We start from the raw sequence: 19,327 nt of genomic DNA, 5'->3' as shown, positions 1-19,327 counted from the left end.
TCTCATTAATACATATTTGTCAATAATAATAATTTTGTGTACAATATATTTATAAATTATGATGTACTTTAGTATTAAAATATTACGATTTTTATATGTGTTTTTTTTTAGCATTTTTTTTGAGAAACCGATTTTTTTTTAGCATTTTTGATCTGTCTTGACTTGATTAATATATTGGTATCAAAATTTGGTCCAAAAAAAAATCATTTTTTTATAAAATAGAAAAAATAAAATAATATAATATAGAGAAATAACGTGACTCAATTTAACCATCTATATTTTCCATAACAAAAAATTCAAAAGACTAAATAGTAAACTTCTACAAAAAAAAAAAAAAATCTATTTGTATTTACTATTATTACCTTTTAGAGAGAAAAAAGAAAGAAAGAATAATTTTGTGAAAGTTGGATTTGGAATTAAAAAAAAAAAAAAAACTATTGGGGGTTCTCATTTTTTAGCAAAACGTGGCAGTTTTGTAAAAAATCCAAAATTTATGGGCCCACACATCATTTAAATACACAGATCCCAACGGCTCTCTCTCTCTCTTTACAAATCCCAGTGAGCTCTCTCTTTCTCCACATTCCCTTCACTCTCTCTTCTCTTCGGTTCGGTCCCAGCCACACACCACCGATTTCTCTCTTTCTACTCGGCACGTTCTCTCTCCACGGTAAGATCGTTCATTCTCTCTCTCAGTTGAGTTCAACAATGGTCTGGTGTATATATATATATATATATATATATATATATTGGCCCTAAGCCGATTGGGTTTGGTGGTAGTGGGGTTTGGTGGTAGTGGGGTTTGGTGGTGGGTTTGGGTGTTAGTTTGGTGTGGCTGTGGTGATGGGTGTTTTGATATTGTGGGTGTGCTAAACCCTAACTTTCTCTTCTCCGTTTGGTTCCCATGAAAGCTCTGGAAAATTCAATATTAATATAGAGAAAATAAATTTGAGGATTCTTTTCCCCTACTATTAGGTTAGGTGTATTTTGAATTTGTGATTCTCGTGTTTATTGTATTTTCCTGCGTTTTCTCGGCAACCAAACGGAACATTATCGGTATAGTTGTTTCTTGGTTTATTGTCATTGCTGTTTCTATTTGTTTTATATATCTTTGTTTGGTGTTTTGTCCTTGAAAGTAAAGAGCTTTTAGATTTAAATTACTACTTATGTGTTTGTGGAGGTTTTAGATTCAGATTTCTGGGTGATGGGTGTTTTGATTGGGGTTTGGGCGTGGGTTTGGCTGTGGTTGTTTTGATTGGGTGTGACTGGGTGTGGGTGTGGCATTGTAGGCTTCAACTTGTGCATTGTAGGCTTCTTCGCCATAGGTGGTATGTTTGCATTTTGCCGTTTGCACCAGAACCTAGCACCTATCTTCACAACCCTCCAAAGAATCATTCCTAGAGGATCGAGGGTTGAAGCATTGATAAAATTTATTCTTGAACAGGTGATTCATTATTACACTTTCTTACTGATATGGAAAAACAAAAACTATTTCTGTCAAATTCAGATTCAAAACCTTTTATATTGGTCTCATGTTTCTTACCAATGTGTCAATTCTTGGTAATGAAGCTTTTTTTTTTTCATAGATTTGCACTCTTTTTTTTTTTTTTTTGCAAGAAAACTTTTTATGTATCACAATATTATAAATCCTATTAATAATCATATATGTCTTCTGTATTGCTCTAATTAATATTGTTATCCTCATACTAAAAACTTAAAACTAACTTATTTTTTTGAGAAAATTTTGTAGTTTGACTGTAGTTGGCAAGTAATATGGAGTTGTCTCTTGCATGGGATACCGATGTTCAGCTCAGTAACTGCAGTTGTAAGTTTTGTTTATGGAATCTTCTTTCGTATTGTCAATATAGCTGTTGTAAGTTCTGTTTGTACAATCTTCTTTGGTAGTGTCAATCTTTTTTGATAGTCTCAGTATATTGAGGGTTCAACTTGTATATTTCTTCAACTTATTTTTCTTTGAGCACCTTAAATTTTCACCCAGCTTGACTCTTTTTGTTTGTTTGTTTGTGTACTTTTATTTTTATAAGTAAGTTATGCCTTACTGAATTATAGTTTTTTTTTTTTATTAGTGCCTTACTGAATTATAGTTATGATGATAGACAACCTTTCTCTAGTTTGTTGATAGTATGAAATAAATATAGCCTAAAAGATCTAATTGTTGGGAAGTTTACTAACATAGCATGCAAGTTTTTTCTAATTGTTTGTTTGAGCCGCCACTTTGATGTTCATTTTAATTTCCATCCAGGTAGATGCTGCTTTGGTGCTTCTTGGAGACATAATTTCATATGTGAGTTCCAGGTTGCTTGATTCTCGAACCCCATATACCACATTACATGTTATATGTTCTTATTGTGTGTACTTCATGTGTGCAGGGTGATGTTCATATTTTTAATAAAGTCTTACTTATTAAAAAAAAAAAAAAAATCAAGTTTAGCTCCCAAACAAGCATCTAGAGATTATTACTACTTCTACCTCAGTCTATGGAGTGGTTTTTTTTGGGCCTATTGCTATATATCCCCTGTTTATTATTCAGTTTCTCCTCTTGCCTAATTTTATGGCTTGTTTGGAAGTTTAAAAAGGAGGGGGAGTAGAGTAGAGGGAGGGAGAGTAATTCAATTACCTTGTTTGGAAGTTTTTTAAGGAAGGAGGGGGAGAAGTTTGGAGGGGTTTGGAGGGGTTTCAACCACCTCTAACCTCTCATTTTTAATTCCCCCAAATTGGAGAGATTTGGAGGAAGAGTAGAGTAGATAAATTATTGACTAGATAAATTTCCCAATTTACTCTTTCTAAATTAATAATAGACTAATGTTGCAAGTCCATTTTCAAATAGGGGTAAATTTGTCTATTTTAATCATTTCCTCTCCTCTCCATCCTAAATTTTAAAACATCCAAACAAGGGGAAGGGCTAATTACTCTCTTCCCCCTTACTAATTTTAAAAACATCCAAACATGGTGGAGGGGAACCATTTCCCTCTACTCTCCTCCCCACTACTCTCCTCCCTCTCTAAACTTCCAAACAGGCCATTAAAGTCTATGCAAAGTCTTCTGCAGTGGTATGGGTCCAGATTTTCAAGTTTTGGTTTTAAAAAGGGGAAAGCTGGCAGAACAATATCATAGATTGTGTAAAGTATGTGGTCTCCATTCCAATATTTTGCTAAGTTGTGGTATGACATATGTTTATCATCTTGATGCAAGCTCTTATAAGCTACTTTATCATTAGTCTATTCCCTGTTAATCACCTAGTGAGGGTTTGAAATTTCCCTTGCAATTCTTGTACCTCTGTCTTGTCTTGTTCAATTTGAATATGGTAATGCCTCTTATTTTTGTGGGATAGGTAAATTACAAAGTTTGTGACCTTAAGATGGTTGGCGACAAACTCTCTTTTTCTTTCCTTTTGTTTTTCTCTCCTTCAAGCATAAGAATTTTAAGGATACATTTTAGTTGTTTTAATTCTGTCTAATACATGGGTTTGTGACTGAATTTCCTAGGTTTCCTTTTTGAGAAGGATTATGAGTTGAAATTTCTAGTCTTGCGAAGTGAGGGTTTGAAATTTCTATTGCATTTCTTCTCCCTTTATCTTGCTGTCTTATTTTATTTTTGGTCATTATGCCTTGGCAACCTCAATAGTGAATTCACAGCTTAATCTGGCAATACCTCTTATTGGTGTAGGCCAGAATTATAAGAAAACTCTTTTTTTTTTTGGTCTTAAATTTTACATTTTGCTTATAGGTCTTTTAATGTAGTGTTCCCACTAATGTGATACTATACTATTCTATGAAGGCATTTGTTTCTGTGAAGTTGGCTTTTCTAGAGTGATTTGGTTCTTGTCTATAGGAGCAGAATCCCTTATTGTTGGCTGGCTGGTAATGATGGGTTTAAAAATTAAATTTACATTGTAAACAAAAATTGGTGCTTGCATTGTGTGTTTTTCAGGCTTCATTTTTTTGGTTTTAATTAATCCCAGCGCTACTTGGCATTTTTGTCGTGGTTCCTTTTTTTACTGCTGTCTACTTGCACTTCTTACTGCTTTAAAGAACCTAAGGTCATCCATATCATCATTGGGCATTCATATAAGATAAAAGCAGCCAGCTTCAAACATAGTTGTTTTGAATGCCAAAGAAGTACAAGATTTACCTTGTAAGGGCAACTATTGCAATTCTGGGTGCATATGAAATATTCTCACTGGATTTTTTTTTTCCCTGGTGCCAGGCAGCTTAAGTGGTGAGTTTGGTTTGTCAATAAGCTTTCTTTTTCCCCCTTGTTTTCTTTATTCTCTCCTACAATCAAATGAATTATAAGGATATTTTCCCACTTGCACTAATTCTTTCCAATACTTTTGACATGTATGCATTTCTTAGGATTTGGTTTCCTTGAGGATTATAAATTCCAGTCACACTCAACGAGGGTTTGAAAATTCCATTGGAATTCTTGTCCCCTTGTCCCGCTTTCTTTTTCGACTTTTAGTCATTCTGTTTTGACAAGCTTATATCTCATTCGTATGTAGTAATGACTTTTACTGGTGTGGGCAGATTACATGCCATAGTGATTGGTATGAGTTGGGCTTTCTGGGAATTACGTGGAGAATTTGCATCATAATTTGTAATCTCAGGTTATTGCCGATTGATTTCCTAGTCGTAGAAAGTTAAAAATGTAGAGAGTCATTGACTCTTAAGATCATGGAGAATGAGTTCCATTGTTTCAACCACTGAAATGCCATATTCACATAGTCCAATTTTTTTTTAGTCTTTTAAAAAAAAAACAATAATCACAATGGGGTGCATTGCAGAGATATTGTGGGGAAATGCAATTCAAAGAAAATAATTTTGAAAGAATTATGTAAAAGGTTACAAAATGTATAGCATAAATTCTGTTATAAACTTATATATGGGTCAGTGAATGTCATACTTATGCTTTTCTTATTTGTTTCTGTGTTCATTTCCTTTTTTGTTGTTTTTTCTTTGTTTTTCCTTTTTCCAGGCATGTCTTGGACTGCTAATTTTGTCCTTTAAAAAAAAAAAAAAATTGTCCTGCAATCTGTGGTCTTTGTTTTTTGGCCTTTTTTTCTTCCTTATGATGGGCATGTCTTGGACTGCTATTTCCATCTAGAGCTGATTCTCTTTCGTTTTTCTGGGGAAATCTCATTAATACTTTAGTGTAGAATAAATGCAACTGTTCTTGTAACTTGCCTAGTCACAAATTTGGGCATACTAGCTATTGAGTGGTCTGATGTGATGTTTCTTGAGTTCCTATACTTTTGTCTTTTGCTTGTTTGGGCCCCTTTTTTTCTTTCTATTTTTTCAGGTGTGCCCCATGTCATGGACTTCTATTCTGTCCAGGACTAAGCCTCTTTTATTGTTTTAGTGGAATCTGTTAATGTTGGGATAAAATGGAGCATGAACCAACAGTTCTCCCAAGGCTTGGTCATAATTTTGAGGATATACTATTTGCTTTTCTTTCCAGACTTGCAAAAGCAATATCCAGATTTTCAATGGTCTTATTTGTACTTTTGTCAATGTTGTTTCCAAACATGATATTTCTTATTTCATTCTTTTATTTTATTTTAAATTGTGTGTACCTTTTTTTCTTTCCCAACTGGCTCTTCCATCTTTCCATGATTCCCAATTCTGGTCGGCACCTATTCTTCTTATTATGGTGATGGAATCTGATAACTCAATAGAGCATGACCTCACTGTCTTCCTACATTAGCACCTCCTCTTGGATGCTGAAAGTACTATGGCCTTGTTTGGCACTTGTGTTTTCTTTTCTTTTTTTGGTGGGCATGTCCAGATTGTGGGCATATCCAATTTGGAGTCTCATGGAAAGTGATGCCATTATGTTGTTGGATTGATCTTACTTAAGTACCATGTGTCCTATGAGATTGCCTTATAAAGACAAGCATTATCCACAAATGGTGTAAATTTGATTAAAGTGGTGGGAACTAATAATATCTCTGTTCCCATGGATAAATTTCTTGCTTTGGTTTACAATTTATGCTCCTTTGCATTGAATGGTTCACTTACCCAATCAGTCTGATAAAGGATTAATTTGGTGTTCCTTTTTCTATTTTGAGAGGCCTTTTAGGTTCTATTGTATTAACTGATAGTTATGTTTTTGGTGATTAGATCCTTAGAGTTGCATCGTGTTCATGTGAAAGATATTTCTTTTGTTTGAATTCTTTTTATGAGATTAAATTCTATAAGGATGGGGTGTAAAACCCATGTTTTACACCATCCAATAAATGATTTCCACATCAGCATTTTACTTAAAATTCAATAAATCTTACCACACCTAATAACATCTCAATAAATTCCCAATTTGGTTGGATTTATATATGGGTATTAGAATTGATTGAGTGTAATTGTGTTTATTCTTAAATATGTGATAAGATGATGTGGCATGTTAGGATTGGAGGGGTAAAATATGGGTTTTTCACTATGTCCTTATAGAATTTAATACCTTCTTTTTATATGTTTTATGCAACTATGTTCGCGTTCCTTCTTCCATGCTTTCTTTAATATTTCATTTTTTAAATGCAGTATATGACTATATGTAATTATTCTATAATTTTATGTTGTAGTTTTTGCAAATGAATGGATCATGGACATTTGGTTTTAAAAATTGAGAATTCGTTGGACAGTATTTGTCTACATTTCAAAACTGTTTGTTGTCAAGAAAATTTTCTACTCTTAAAATTTTGGATCAGGAATGAACAACCTAGTTTTTGTTATTTTTTGTAGAATTCATAAATTGAGGCTTCTTTCTTTGGCTAAGCATGATGTGATAGTAGTTATGCTCTGATTCTTTGGGTCATGTACTTCATTGGTTATTTATGATTGTTGCAATCTGTTTTTATGAAAGTAGCACTTATCTTTCATTGATCCCCAGGTCCACTGAAGGTACAATTTTCTGGTTAGTCTTTTGAAAGATGGTTTTGGTGAAGTGAGAACAGGTCTTGCACAGTTGTGCTTTGGTTAGTTTAAGTACTGATCAAGAGATTTTTTCCTTGCCCATTTATGTGTTACAGTATCTTTTGTTAGTGTTCTTTTTGTCGTCTTTAATCTCATATGTGGTTATGCTTTCTGAGGCACCATTATGTGCCATGTTCTATAAAGTTTGTGATTGTATTTTGTTGTATTTTTTCTCTCATTATACAATTGGATTATCTTTTATCTTGTAGGGACACAGCTCAGAAGTTTTATTGGGTGCTTGTCTATATTAGCCACCTGACACTGTACCTTGCATAAATTTTCTTTTGGTGCTCTTTTGGTGCTTGGCAGCTTAAGGCTTCTTGTTGCTGTTGGCAGCTTAAGTGATGCAGTTTAGTTAGGCAATAAGCAATCTTTTCTTTCCCCCTTGTTTTCTTTATTCTCTCCTTCAATCATATGAATTATAAGGATATTTTCCCTATTGTTTTCTAATATTGGGCAATGTATGCTTTTTTTAGGATTTGGTTTCCTCGAGGATTATAAATTTCAGTCTCACTCAACGAGGGTTTGAAAGTTCCATTGAAATTTTTGTCCATTTGTCCTGCTTTCTTGTTTTTCTTTAGTTATCTAATTCGTATGTGGTAATGCCTTTTGATAGTGTGGGTAGTTCCTGTGGTGATTTGCATGAGTTGGGCTTTGAATTTGCATCATAGTGTCATTGGCAGCCAATATAAGATAAGATCTGCATGCCTTAAAAATAACTGTTTTCTAAATACAAGAGAAGTTTAGGTCTATGCTTCCTTATATCTACTTTATTGGTTGGTTGGGTTTCAAAGTTGCGTAGTTTTCTTTTTTATTGTTGGACATGCTCTGGGATGGGAGGGTTTTTATGATTTTGTTACCCCTAAATTAATTTGTTTAATATGTGTAGGTATGGTATGCCTACTTTGGATGGAGTTTGATGATTGAGGACTCAAGGCAATAATCTCTCTTTGTCAATTGATTTCACTATTCTCTTCATAATAGCTAAATGATAATGTTTTTGCTTGTGTGTTTTTTTAGTTTTTTGGCCTGCAGCTTCATTTTGTTAATTGAAGTCTTGCTATTTGTTGTCTATTTCATCATCGATGTCATTTTTATCAGCCTGCAACTGGAGGTGTATTATATCTTGCTATTTGTTTTTAGTCAGAATGATTGAATCTTGATGTGTCTACAGATGGGGAAATTGTGATTTACAATCTTGATGTTTTCCATTTCACTTGGTCGGTCTGGTTTTTTGTTTTTGTTTTCTGATAGGGGTTGTGTGTGGGTTTGTCATAGAATGAGAGAGACACAGAGAGAAGCAGATTAGAGTATTTTTGGTTTGATTTTTTGGCTCACTCACAAACCAGGTAATATTTCTCTCTCTCTCTCTCTCTCTCTCTCTCTAAATTTCCATTTCCATTTATGTTTTGATTGACCTCGTACTAAAATTTCTGCTTCTTTTCTTTCTGTAGTGGCTTTAATGGTTGGAAAGGGCGAATTCCCCATCTGTTTTCTCTCCGTCTAAGCAAACCCTCGTTCATAGTCACACCCTTCAAACCCTCACCACTACCAACCACTCTCAACCAACCTCCACGGCCACTGCAAGAGCTTCCCCTGGTTTCGCATTCAATTGAATAGCAATGGCAACTACAGCAAGTTCCCGAAAAAGTTTGATCTGGATGGTTTTTGTTTTTGAGCATATTTGGGTTGTCCTTGTGAAGTAGTTTGATCTGATTGTGTTTGATCATCAATGTCCTTGAATGAAAGTGTTTGTGGGTTTGCAGTGCTGTTAGAGTTCAGGAATGTCTGCATATGAGAAATGTTCCGCCTCATCGCCCCATCACCAATGATCCTCAAGACCAAAAACTTACCTCTTGCTTTCCTTTTCACTCACTGTTGACCAACCACCAAAACATGAACCACGAAAACCAGAAGATAACATCAGCATCAACATCAACATCAGCATCATCAATAGGTCATACTGTACCAAAAAGATTCATGGACTTTGCGCCAAAGACCGCAATGTCGATGAGGTGCTTCACCTTCTAGACTGCCTCAACCTCTGAGGATACCGACCACTCTCTCAACATCAACACCATCATTCACGCCCTCTACCATCTAACCGCTTCTACTCTTTATATCTTTTCATTTCATCCCCAACGAGCGTACCTGCAATGTTCTTATTGCCAGGTTACTCGTTTCTTGAACCCCATATAGCACATTACATAATGAGGAAGACGGTGTTTCTTCCAAGTTTAGCGTCGTACAATACATATGAGGGCATAACAGTTGTTGGAGGAAGGAAGTGAGTTTGGGTTCCTACTGTCTGAGTATGCATATAAGGTTCTAGTAGAAGGTCTTTGCGAAGAATCGGACCTCCAAAAGGTAAGGAATCTTCTCCAATATATGCTGAATAAGAAGGTTGTGGACAGAACTAGAATGTTCAATAGATATTTAAGAGCTCTTTGTCTTATCAATAACGCAACTGAGCTTTTGAATACACTTGCTGTTATGCTTCAAAACCAGTGTCAGCCTGAAGTCATTATCTTGAACACAGTTATAAATGGGTTTTGCAAGATGGGGAGGATTGGAGAAGCTTTGAAGGTATTAAATGATGTGATAATAGGCAAGTGATGGTGTCTAGGTGGATAGTATCAATTGTAATATAATAATTGATGGATTATGTAAAGCCAACCGAATAGAAGAGACCTTGAAGTTTTGGGATGATGTCATATGGCCATCAAAGTATCATGATAATTATGTTTATGCAGCCTTTCTCAAAGGGCTTTGTTGCTCGTGCAAATTTAATGAAGCTTGTCATTTCTTATATGAATTGTTTGATCCTGGGTTCCTCTCTAAACATTTTCGATAATAATATTTTGATTGACAGTGCATGCAAGTTGGGATTAATGAAAGAAGCTTGGAATGGGCTGGCCCCAGATGCTGTAACCTGGAGGATTCTTGACAAATTATGCGGTATGTGAGAAAGCAATTCTCTGTTGAGGATGTGGCTTTGCAATCAAGAGGTGAACCAAAGGATGTAATTCCAAAGAAAACCTGAAGTGGAAAATCTTACTTGAATTTAAGTAGCCATAAGAAGGAGACATTTTTTAACAGAGGATCCAGGTGGTACTGATGAAGATAAATGTTTTAACCTTGTGATGGATGTGACCTCCTTGACTTTGAGAGGAATCATATGAAGGGTTAATTGATGGATTATGTAAAGCCAACCGAATTGAAGCAGCATTGAAGTTTTGGGATGATGTCATATGGCCATCAAATTATCATGATAATTATGTTTATGCAGCCCTTCTCAAAGGGCTTTGCTGCTCGTGCAAATTTAATGAAGCTTGTCATTTCTTATATGAATTGTTTGATTCTGGGGTCTCTCCAAACATTTTCGATTATAATATTTTCATTGACAGTGCATGCAAGTTGGGATTAATGAAAGAAGCTTGAGAGAGGAGAAGGAATGGGCTGGCGCCGGATGCTGTAACCTGGAGGATTCTTGACAAATTACATGATATTTGAGAAAGCAATTCTCTGTGAGGATGCAGCTTTGCAATCAAGAGGTGAACCACAGGTTATAATTCCAAAGAAAACCTGATGAAGAAAATCTTACTTGAATTTAAGTAGCCATAAGAATGAGACTTTTTTTAACAGAGGATCTTGGTAGTACTGATGAAGATAAATGTTTTAAACTTGTTACGGTGGTGACCTCCCTTGACTTCGAGAGGAATCATATGAAGGGGTTAATAAAATGCAAATGTAACAGAGCTGTAGCTCCAAAACATAGAAGCGTTCATGCAAGGTTGAGATGCCTAATGGGGCAGGAAAAGAAACCATGCATTTCCCAAACAATTATTTTTATGTGAAATATGTCAATAAAATTCAGGGGCATGAGATTAACGGAGAATTTTTCAACAAGGATATTCCAGACACAGAGAGTTTGTTATGATAGAGAGTACTATCAAAGGATTAGTGAGTTGATTGCTGTAGGTTGTGGATATGTTGTGGATTAGTGAGTTGATAGATGTATACAGAAATTAGATAAAAGCTTCAAACAAATAACAAATTTTGGATTTTATATGGGTTGTTTGCAGTCTACATGACCATTCTTTAAATTTTCTCGTCAATGAATTGAGATTACATTGATTATTTAGGATCAGAGAAGTTATGGACGAACTGATTGTTTCCCCATTATAAAATCAAACTTGTTCACTCACTGGTACTTTTTACCTCATCTATCCAAGAAATTGGTCTGCATAAATAAGGACCTTTTACTTCCCATTTTTATTTGTATTTTTTGCTAAAATCCTTCCCCCTTTTTTTTATGTAGCATATCTCAACAAACATTTCTTTTAAGTTAGTTACCACTTATACCATGTATTATCCAGGCAACATTGATATTTTTTGTGATTCGTGTTCAAGTTTTAAAGGATCTAACTTAGTTTTACTTGGTTGGTTATGATTACTTGTCTCTTTTAGAGATTTCACAGGCTATCTCCCCGACATTCCAACTGGCCTTGCTGCATTTTTTTTTATAAGGTTGGTGTTTTCCTGAACTTATTTACCATACTGCTAATCTTTAACACTGTGATTTTCATGATGCTATAGCTTCTCATTTTCTTATTTGTGAATTTGGACTGTCTGAATACTTTTTATTATTTAGGTTACTTGTGGAAATGATTATTTTGAAGTGTTGGTTTTAGAGTATAAACCATCAAATAATCATGCAAAGGTATCCTATCTGTACTTAGCTTTTTGGAGAAACCAACTTATCTCCAGGTTGGGATTGGATTTGAGGAAAAATTCGAGTTTTTTGAACAATAATTGTTAATATAAATTGCTTCATATGAACTTGGCAACATCTGATGATTTAAATTTTGCATATATCAATAAAACAAGAACACCCATGATGTTATGGATTTAAAATGATATCTTTCATTTATTTATTTTAAATCATCATATTATAAAACTCAATTTTAAGGTTGAAAGAAATAGTAGTTTTAGTTAAACTCAATTTTCCTTCTCTGCTCTTCTTGTGTTTGTCTCTCTTCCCTTCTTTTGATTTCCTAAGTCTCTCCTCTTCGACCATCTTTGCTTCTTCTGGATCCTCTTGCACTCTCTCTCCTCTTTCTGCTGCTCTTCTTGGGTGAGGGTGGGATTGTGTAGGCCCCAATCAAGCCTAGCTGAGCAAAGTGTTTGGCTCCTGGGCTTAGCTTAAATAATATATGGGAAAAGTGAAAGGATGACCTTAGGGCATTGGTTTAGGAAAATGTTTAAGAAACTTTTTATGGAAAAAGAAAATAGTAATTTATTATTTTGACAGCCTTTTATATTTCCCATAAAAGTGGTATAAAAAATTTCCTAAAACATTACAAATGCCCTAAGCTCCACTTGAGTGCTTTAATCAAGTCTAGATATTCTTGTTTAAACCTGGCTTTTGCAGTAGTTGAGCAAGCTCATGAATCATGGGCTGGGCCGCCTGGCTAGATAATTTAACTAAGTTGCTTGAAATTATCTTTAGTCCTCAATGAGCTGTCTAGTTTTGATTTAGGGCGAAACTTAGATACAGTACCGTAGATATAATTCCTTAGGTACCCATTTTATAATTCAGCCACCCGTCTAATACTTAACAGAGCAAACGTCAGTCTCTTCCTCTTTTTCTTCCCTCCTTTTTCTCTTTGATGCATTACTTAAAAGTTAAAACTGAAAACCATGGAAAGCCAGCAAGAAAACCCAGAACCACAACCTCCCTAGCATCTCACACTCTCTCAGACTTCTAAATTTTTGAAGAAATCAAGATTTTAGATGGACGGAGGGGTTGGCTTGTGCATATCACGTCGTTAGTCGAACGGTTTGTTAAATGCCTGGTCTCTGCTTCTCTCTTTATCCCTCTCTTTTCTGATTTTTTATTTTTATTTTTATTTTTTCTTTTTAATTCTCTTTCCAGATCTAACACTCATACTCTCAGACTCTTACCCTGTGCTGCCTTTTGATTCTACTGGTAATGATGGGAAAGGTGTTTTGTTTAATCTGATATGGGAATTCCATGGTGGCTTTTGATATCAAAGATGAGAACTTTAGATGTGATTTCATATTGAAGTAGTGGATTCTAAAGAATTACCACAATCATGTGTGGGTTAAGGAGAAATTTTTCCAAGAGAAAAAGAATGAGAAAGAGAAGAAAGAAAGAGACTGTTTTCATGCTTCCAAGAAAAAAAAAAAAGGAAAAAAATAGAAGAAGAACTGAGGGTATTTAGCGCTGTTTGCTCTGTTAAGTATTAGACAGGTGGCTGAATTTGAATTATAAAAGGGGTACCTAAGGAATTGAATCTAAGGTACTGTATCTAAGTTTTGCCATTTGATTTAATATTTCAAAAGTCATAGAGAAGAAGATGATATGATGTGCAGTGATGGAATCATCATGTGAGAGGTTGTGTCATAATTGTTTGTCATCACTTTAAGGCAGATTTTTGGTTAGAAAATGCTTATATTTATTTGGCAGAGGATGTGTATTACTGCTAGAACAGTTCTTCAGAGTAATAACATACTAAAAAAATATTTAATACCCCAAGGGGTAGTGTAATTGGCTAGGGACCATGCCTCATGAAGTGGAGTCACTAGTTCGAATCCCCCCTTCTCCCTCCCCTCTGGGCCAAAGCTTGTTCTTGAGCCTTATTTGAGTTTGAAAATGTGATTTTAGCTTGGTCATTTACTAAAGCAGAAGCTTGTCTTAAAGAAAGTCTTAGGCGTTCTGCACCTCAATTTTTTTGCTACTCTAAGATTGAGTTTGTTCCTTGATTGAATGTTTAAATATCTTGTTAGTGCCCCATTGATAAAAAAAGAAGTTAAGACTCTTAGGGATGATGACTATTACGGTTGTGTTATATCTTCCTCTGAAACGTGTCTATATCATGTGAAATTTGTGTAAAGAGAATATGTTGAAAATCTATGTTTAAACATGCATGTTCAACAATAAAATTTTGATAAAACCGAAGAGTTGTATGACATGTAATAATAGAAATATGTCTCCATTAGTCATTATTATCAAATAGATAACTAACTTGGTTTTCCTGTTTTTTACCTTAATGTCAGAATAATCATTCTTATCTTAGTGTTCTTTCACTCATTTTTTGTTCATGGTTTTAAAAACCGGACCGGACCGACTGGTTAGACTGATTCAAATGTGAATTGGACACCAATCCGGTACTACTTGTCCTCAGAAACATTAAAAAAGAAAGTACAACTACTTGATCTAAGTCACGTGAATTTAGCTTTTTTTTTTTCCTTACGATAATTATGATTAGAAAGAAATAGTAGTTTTGGTTAATTAAGGGAATAAACTTAAAAATCAATTAGTTTTTTTTAACTTGAATTCATTATATATATTATAAAATTTTTCTTTTTATGATTACAATTAAAAATATGTGATGGTCCATTTTGAGGGAAAAAAAAAAAAAAGTGTAATTAAATGTTATGTTTTTAGGATGATTTTGAATATGTTTACATTTTTCTAATTTTATTTTCTAAATATAAGATGTGAAAACTCACATAAATTTTTGTACATTTTTTACCTAGATATTATTAGTAATAAACTTATTATATTTATATTTTATAATTTTAAAATTATTAACTATTTATTTATAACATCATCGGTTCGACCATTGGTTCAACCCCGGTTGAACCATAAAACCGAGAACCACCTCCCTTTTTGGTTCTTTGACTACTCCTGTTTTTAAAACTATGATTTTGTTTAGTTTGTTACAATGTATGTACTTTACACTTTTCATTTCATCTATCTGCAGGTTCTCCTGTTTTGGTTGGGAGACCATTGAAATGCTTTTCGTTCTTTGGTTTTGATTTCTGAAAATTGTTAACAGAGAAATACTGTCTTCTTTAATTGCATGGCAGCAACAAGTACAATAAGATCTACATGATCGATGTTTACAGTACTTCCTTATTTTAGTTGGATTGTTGAAAAAATGTGTATCAGGGGTTCAGCTTTGTCACTTTATTTGGTTCAATTGCTGATTCCTGTTGATGAGAAATTCTACACTCACCTGTGGAGGAATGGTGCCAAGAGCATAGAAAAAACCCTGGCCACAGTTAATGCCACATTGGACTCCAATTGTGTCATTGAGGTCTTGCATAGATGTCAACCTAACCAATCTCAAATGGGTCTTAGGTTTTTCATCTGGGCTGGCCTTCAATCCAAATATAGGCATAATTCATTCATGTACGGCAAAGCTTGTGAATTGCTTCAAATTAATCAAAACCTAGGTGGTGTTGTTGATATTGTTGAGGTTTATAAGGTTGATGGGTATGTGGTTAGTGCTAAGGCATTTAAGGTGGTTTTGAATTTGTGCAAGGAAGCTAGGCTTGCTAATGAGGCTTTGTGGATATTGGGAATAATGAATGAATTTGGTTTAGAGGCCGATACTACAGCGTATAATGTGGTTATAAGGTTATTTTGTGAAAAGGGTGATATGGATATGGCTGAAGAGTTGATGAAGAGATGGGTTTTAGTGATATTTATCCTGATATGATCACGTATGTCGCCATGAGTAAAGGGTTTTGTAATGTGGGTAGGTTAGAGGATGCTTGTGGATTGGTTTAGTTTATGAGGGGGCATGGGTGTGTGCTTAATGCTGTGGTGTATTCGACCCTTCTTGATGGGGTTTGTAGATGTGGGAGTATGGAGAGGGCATTGGAGTTGTTGGGTGAGATGGAGAAAGAAGTTGGAAATTGCAGTCCTAATGTTGTTACATATACATCTGTGACAACTTTTGTGAGAAAGGTCAGACAATGGAGGCATTGGAAATTCTGGATAGAATGGAAGCTTTTGGGTGTGCTCCTAATCACGTTACAGGTAGTACTTTGATAAGCAGTTTCTGTATGGAGGGGCATGTCTAAGAGGCTTATAAGATGATTGATAAAGTTGTTGCAGGAGGCAATGTCTAATATGGTGATTGCTAAAGTTCTTTAATATTGTCTTTCGTAAAATTTCAAAAACTTGAGGCAGAGAAGTTCATTAGGAATATGCTTGCTACTGGGGTGAAACCTGATTGTTTGGCATGTAGCATTTTGATAAGGGAGCTTTGTTTGGAGGGATGAGTGCTAGATGGTTTTTACTTATCTGATGAAGTTGAGAAGTTAGAGTTTTTTACTTTCATTGATTCTGATCTTTATTCTATTATTTTAGTTGGGCTTTGTCAACAAAGCCATTTGGTAGAGGCTGCAAAGCTTGCGAGGTTAATGCTCAAAAAAGGAGTTAGCTTGAAAGCTTCTTATGTTGACAGTATAGCTGAACACCTGAAGAAATTTGAAAATGAGGAGCTAGTTAAGCAGTTGAGTATGATTGAAAAATAGCTTTCTGTCTCGGAGGATCTTGTTTGTTGATTTGAACAGGTTTAAGATTACAGAGTTCTAAGTCTCCAGTCGAGACGAAACAAGTTGGCGAGTTCAAAGCATATGTAATAATTCTTGGCAGATATGAAAGACCTTGTCTTGTTTCATCTGGCTGTGGAATGTGGAACATCAATGTGAGTGGTGGCACTGTGGCAGTCATCAACCAATGTTTGATTCAGCTGAAGGAAACAGTGCTTGAGGTTCAAATGAAAACAATGCCTTGCTGTTATTAGATCTCTTCCAGCTTTATGACATTGCCATGGGAAGCTGAGATTGTTTGAAATGTCTTAATTCTTAGAGCAAAGCATTGTTTTATAATGCCTTCACTGTTTAATCATCTGGTTTAAGGTCTGCTAGAGAAACATAATCGACTGGAAAGATGATTCCTAGCCCTCCAAGTACTCAGAGATCTCAAAAGGGAAGAAAAGGAGAAGAGCGTGAAACAATTGACACTGGAAACTAAAGAAGTTGGCCGAAGTGAAAAAGAGGATGAATCTGCATCAGTGAAACAAAAGTGAATGGATGCTCGTGCTTATAGGGCGTTCTTCAGGTAAATGAATTTTCTCTTTGCCCCTTCACTCTACTTTTTCATTACTCATTCTTTAAAGTCATGCTCTTTTTTAATCTGGGGAGTCAGTGTACTGTAAATACAAGGCATTAGTGGAATGAATGCAACAGTTGGAATCTATAATGTTTTGCGGCTATGGTTGTAGGGTGCACAGTTATCTTGGTGGTTATAAATTCCAGTTCTCTTATGATGTTCTATAATAGCAACTTCAGTTTTGTTTGCTTTTGTAAAACTATATTGTTTCAAGAAAAATGCTGAATAAGTTATTTTGTTCATTTGTACTTCTTTTGGCTTGAGTCGTAGCTCATCATGGAGAGCATAGTAGGCTGGATAAGGGAAGTTCTCCCTGGGAGGTAGCAGCAATTGTGGGGGTGATAAATGCAGTTTATGGAGGGGGTAGGAACTGAGGGAAGAATCTTTTGGGAGAGCTTTGGTGGGATCAGATTCTAGTGTACATAAATTCACAAAGGAAACATTAGAAGGTAACAGGAGTGGAATTGTCCCACCCAAGCCTGAGGCATAGCTCTGCGGAGTGCAGACAAAACTTGCTGGTCTGATGATGGAGATGGTTGGAAGTTTTGCTGAGTGGTGATTCTCCATCCTCTTATGTGGCCAAAGAGATGAGTGATGACCCTGGAAGGATATAGGTGGATTGCTTTGTGAAGGAAAGTTGCAAGTACCTTAGTTGATAGATTCCACAATGAATGGGGGTCACTTGATGATGACTTGGGAAAATGTCTGGAAGTCATACCTCTGAATAGAAAAAGAAAGTCAGAAGATATGGATTCTGATGCTTCTGCAATAATTGCAAGTAAAGAAACCTGCACCCCAATTGCTGTTGCCGTCTCTTCATTGCCATCTGCATGTGAATGAAACAATCTTTTTGAGACATGTGGCACATGTTTTAAGAGGCAAAGGGGCTTATCTGTTATCCATCTTTTGTTTGGGTGGTAGTTTCCTAAATATTTATGGTAACTGATGTCAATCGCTGTGTTTATTGGTATATGCTTGCTATTACTACATACAAGAGGATAGGATTCTGAATTTCATCTGTCATGTGAGATATTCTTTTTGATAGAACTTTGAAACTTTTTATTTTTATTTTTTGAGAAGTAGAACTTTGAAACTTGTGGAAGTTGTCTGATGCTCACTGCCTTCTACCAAATACCAAAAGTCTTTAGTTTCTTTGTTAGTGTATAATTGAGCCAATAGATTGGTGAAAATACTCACTGGTGAAAATACTCACTGGTGAAAATTTGAGAAGAGGGTTTTCTGGGGTGTGTAGTTAGTTTTTTGGGGGTGTGAAGGCTCCTCTGCGGGTATCCTTTTTTGTTTGGATGGCGGCTAGGGGGAAGATACTCACTAGTAAAAATTTGAGGAGAAGAGGGTTTTTTTTTTTTTTTTTTATTCTTCTTCTTGTGGATTGGTGTTGTAAGTGCCGATGTAGTGGGGAAACGATGGATCACCTCTGTAGGGGGCTCATCAATTGTGGAACTTTGCTTTTAGATCATTCAGGGTTTCTTGGGTCTTACTAGAAAGAGTGCTAGATTTACTGACTGGGTGGATGAACTAGTTGGGGAAGTATTCGTCTAATATTTGGAATATGGTACAGTTGTGTTTGATGTGGTGCATTTGGAGGGAGCGTAGCATCTTCGAGGATGTGGAGAACTTGGGGGATCAGCTTCTTGACTCGTTTGGACACTTTGATCGGTCTTGGGCTTGGGGTGTCATGTCCAGTGAATCCCTCCCCATATTTATGTATTCTCTCTCTTTTTTTTTTATTTTTTTTATTTTTTTTTACATTATCTTTTTTCTATCTTTGCAACTTCTTCGTGATTTTTTGCATGAAGTAGTGTTTTTTTCAATAAAATTTTTCTTATAAAAATAAATAAATAATTGAACCAATGAACTTTAGCTTGAATGACACTTTGTCCCTTTCCTCCCTTGTTAGAGAGCAAATGTGGAAGGTAAGTTCATGGACTTAAAAAGAGTCCACTGGTTGTGTGTAACTTACCAATGAAAATTTGTAAGTGCATACTATAAAATTGGCATTTTACGTAGTTCTTTGTTGAAAGTTTAGGGGTAACAAAATCATAAAAACCCTCCCATCCCAGAGCATGTCCAACAATAAAAAAGAAAACTACGCAACTTTGAAACCCAACCAACCAATAAAGTAGATATAAGGAAGCATAGACCTAAACTTCTCTTGTATTTAGAAAACAGTTATTTTTAAGGCATGCAGATCTTATCTTAGCTTGAATGACACCTTGTCCCGTTCCTCCCTTGTTAGAGAGCAAATGTGGAAGGTAAGTTCATGGACTTAAAAGAGTCCACTGGTTGTGTGTAACTTACCAATGAAAATTTGTAAGTGCATACTATA

The 19,327-nt window shown here is 35.3% G+C and overlaps 1 pseudogene; it reads left to right on the top strand.

Annotated features, from left to right (window-relative positions):
* Nucleotides 1–562: 562 nt before the first annotated feature.
* Nucleotides 563–18,048, top strand: LOC126727633 (pentatricopeptide repeat-containing protein At5g47360-like; annotated as a pseudogene).
* The last annotated feature ends 1,279 nt before the right edge of the window (nucleotides 18,049–19,327 follow it).

This window comes from Quercus robur, chromosome 1 (assembly GCF_932294415.1).
Source record: "Quercus robur chromosome 1, dhQueRobu3.1, whole genome shotgun sequence".
NCBI lineage: Eukaryota > Viridiplantae > Streptophyta > Magnoliopsida > Fagales > Fagaceae > Quercus > Quercus robur.
This window is presented reverse-complemented; position numbering and strand designations above follow the sequence as displayed.